At 55.3% G+C, this 3,819-nt stretch overlaps 1 protein-coding gene across 1 annotated transcript in view; it reads right to left on the reverse strand.

Moving 5' to 3' along the window:
• Positions 1–3,405: 3,405 nt before the first annotated feature.
• The window catches only part of Efna2 (ephrin A2), a 10,186-nt gene continuing 9,772 nt past the window's right edge, over positions 3,406–3,819 (reverse strand). The window contains exon 4 of the mRNA XM_032908141.1: positions 3,406–3,819. This exon is cut by the window's right edge and continues 228 nt beyond it. The gene's annotated coding sequence lies outside the window, so the exon portion shown is untranslated.

The raw sequence follows: 3,819 nt of genomic DNA on the forward strand, positions 1-3,819 counted from the left end.
CTGCTCCCCAGACTTCCTTCTGTTGGCCACACTGCGCATAAGACCAAGGGAACCTTCCCTCTGAGGTTTCTGGGCCTCCACTTTCCATAGATGGGGTTAGGGCCCTCCCTCTCTGTAAATGTGGAGGGTGGAGGTAGGGGGCCTGGGACAGAGATTCTGACACTACTTAGCCAAAGCGGGTCCCAGGCCTTCAAGATCCATTAAGCAACCTGGTCCCCACCCTTCCTCCTCCCACCACACTCCCACCTCCTGCCCTGGGTTCAATAAAAATAAAAACACCCGCTTAAGTCCTCTGTGCAGCAGGAGTGGCTTGTGGGAGAGCCCCGGAAGCTCTATTCACCCAGGGCTGGGGCTGCGGTTCTCTTCCAGCACCTGCAGGGGCTCCAGGAGGCCTCTGACCCCAAGACTGAGAACCCAACCCCCAACCATTTCCAGACATAGGCTACCCTACTCTGTACCAGTTTCACAGCTCCCTTCAGAGGCCACACCCCTCCCACCCAGCACTTCCCTCCAAGCCCCGCCCCATCTGGTCCCGCCCCCACCCTCAGTGACAGGTTACTATCCCCACCTGAGATGAGCATCCTCCGAGGGGAAAGAGAGGGTTAGCAGTCTGAAGCCCCAGGTCGGTAGGTGTCCCCACAGCCACGCAAGGTTGTGTCAACTGTCGAGATTCACGGTTCCCTAGTGGCTCCGGACTGTGTCTGGGTGGCCCCTGTAGCTCCATTCCAGGACAATAGAATCGCCCCAGATGCCCGAATTAGAGGCCAGGTGCCAAGATGGAGGAGAGGCCCTATTGTGTCTGCACACAATAGGCACTCAGTGCTTACAGGGAGGGCTCTGACCTGACCATGAGAAATGAAATGGTTTTAATTTAATTTTATATTTTCACTTATTCGCTTTACAAGAGAGATGACTTTTTATCTAATCATTTAACGTTTTAATTTTTTTCATGCAAAGGTTGACTTGTTTGGTTTTTTTAAATGGGAGATCTTGCTATGTAGTCAAGACTGGCCACAAACTCACTGCCTCAGCCTCCCCAGTATAATTTGTAATTATTGCTCTTTTTTTCTTTCCTTTTGATCATGCAGCTTTACCTACATAAATATACACAACGGGTTGGTTTTTTTTCAGTCAGTCAATGGACATCGATTGAGGGCTCACTGTGTACCAAATGTATTCTAGGTGGCAGGAAGGAATGAAGATGGCCCTGGCTCCTAACCCTCGGGGTAGAAGGTCTAAAGATATAAAGAAAGGAAGAGGAAAATCCACACAAAGGAGATTTCGTTATATAAGGGGGGAAAAAAGCACCGGGAAGAGGAGGGTAGGAGGGTAGGAGAAAGGAGGATCTGGAGTTCAATGTCATCCTGGGCTACATAACAAGGACAGGGACAGCCTGGTCTACCTGAGACCTGAGAGAGAGAGAGAGAGAGAGAGAGAGAGAGAGAGAGAGAGAGAGAGAGAGAGAGAGAGAGAGAGAGAGAGAGAGAGAGAGGGGAGGAGGAAAGAAGGGCGGGTCGCTTGGGGGCCGGGGTCTGGGAGGAAGTGGATGCTGTCTTCTGTTGCTGGGACATGGGAGAGCTGAGGGGCCAGGGCCGCCCTCAGAGTGCCGGGGGGAGCCTCGAGCCTTACTGTCCCCCACGCCACCACCCCCTGTCCACGGCGGCTACCGAGGCGGCAGTAAAAGGCTGCGGGAGAGAGATTGCTTCTCTCTGGAAGCTTCAGGTGGAAAAGACAAAGACGCGGGACCAGCATACCGATGCCTCCGCGCTCCGCCCGGGTGGGGGCGCCCCGGGGCGGAGGGACGGGGACAGATCCCGAGTCCCCGGCCTCAGACAGCAGCACCGGCCCCGGCTGGACAGCGGCACACTGCGTCCGCGTCCCCAGCCGGGTCTCAGAGGCCTGTTGTGGCTTTTGCACGGATTCTGCAGCTTGTGCTTGGCTCCTCGGTGCCAGCGGGCTCTTCTCTATTCTATAGGTTCTCTCTCGGTAGCCCAGGCTGGCCACGAACGCAGACATCCCCCTGTCTCTGCCTCTGGAGCCCCGGTTCGTTGGCAGCGTTGCTCGCGGGGTCCTCTCTGAGCTTCGCGCTCGTCCTCAGTGCAGCGGGGCCTCCCCAAGGCCACGTCCGCCGTGGGCAGCGCCGGCCCGGCTGCGGACACAAGGTCCTTTGTACGGTACGCGGCCTCATTAGGAAGCGTCCCCCGTTGTAGGGCCCAGCGCGGCTGAATTAATGCGCTCGGAGCGTCGCCTCCGCTAACCGTGCAGCGGTGCGGGTGACACGCGGGCGAGGGTAGATCGCTAGGGTCCCAGGTTCGCCGTCGGGTCATCTGTCGCTCGTGAACCCAAGTGGAGCTCATCTGGGGACCCCGGGGCTCTCTTCCCTCAGAGAGACATTTTAAAATCGTCACAGCCCTCAAGCCCCTGAGTCAGATGGGGAAACTGAGTCTCAGAAATGTCCATCCATTGTGCATTCGCCCGTGGGGCTGCGGGCACAAAGGTCAGGGGCGACCTCGGTGTCAGTCTCACTTCCCACCGCGCTGTCCTTTGTTTGTCGGTGTGCGCCACCGCTGGCCCGAGACGCCTCAGCTGCCATGTGCCTGCCACCGAGCCCCGGGTGACAGGCCGCCATCAAGCCCGACCCTCCCTGTAAGTAACCATGAGGGGGATCAGGAAGCAGCCAGGCCTGTCCGCAGCAGCCGGGGGACTCCCCGGAACTCCCCCACTCTGTCGGAAATCTAGCACGCCCGTCACAAAGAGACCCGCGCTTTACAGTTTGTCCATTTTATTATAAAAAAATACAGACTTCAAAGCTGATTGCGATGAGGGGGCCGGGTCACCCGTCCCCCGTCCCTACAAAAGCCCCAGCCACCCCTTGCCATGGCGGCCATCCACAATATATATTTATATAGAATATATAGAAAACAGAGTGAGGAAACGTGGGTAGAAATCCGAAATCCATAGAAACGTGTGGTGTGGCCAGCTTCACTCAGTCCTTTGCCTTCTGTTTTTGGTAGGTAGCTCCCCTTCCTTTCCAGTCCTGTGATTTTTTTTTTTTTTTTTCTTTTTTTTTCTTACAAACATTACTAGGTCACATGGGGGGGGGGCTCCAACGGACCAAAAAAAAAAAAATGAGTTTATTGCGAAGTGTTGCTTCTATCCTAAAAAGGCCACCCCACTCCCCCCCCACCCAAATAAAGGACCCCTTGAATTGAAGGTCGGAAAATGTTTTTAAAAGAATTTCCATTCTGTCCTTAAGAATACATTAAAATAAATCACAGTATACACTTGCTGGTTTCTATTTACAGAAATAAAACGACTTCCCGGATGGCCCTGGAGATGGTTGTGCCTGGTGAAGGGGACCCGGGGGGGGGGGTCGGCGTGGATTGCAAGGGCTGAGAGAGTGGGGGCTCGACAGTGGCTAGAAGAGTGGGGGATGACACCCCCAGAGTCCCCATGAGGGGCTGGCACCATGCACCCTTTCTGGCTCAGGCTTGCCTGGCCTGAGGAACCCAAGGCAAGTCCTCAGTGGGCTCCATCTAGGACCCAAATAACAGGACACAGAAGAAAGGACCGACTGGAAGACCAGGGACGGCTCCACCTCACCCCTGTGACTTGTTTCCTTCCCAATGTCACCAGCAATATCAGGGAATAAATTAAATTAAAAGAGAAACCCTAAGTCTTTCTGACCGTAATCAAACAACACTGGACGGCCCTGGTGGCCCTGGCAAAAGTGGCTCAGCCTGGATCTCAGCCTCAGGCACTGGGACCCCATGTTGCATCCCAGGGACCGGTCGATGGCCTCCTCCGGAGGGACAGCAC

This window comes from Rattus rattus, chromosome 1, assembly GCF_011064425.1.
Source record: "Rattus rattus isolate New Zealand chromosome 1, Rrattus_CSIRO_v1, whole genome shotgun sequence".
Classification (NCBI taxonomy): domain Eukaryota; kingdom Metazoa; phylum Chordata; class Mammalia; order Rodentia; family Muridae; genus Rattus; species Rattus rattus.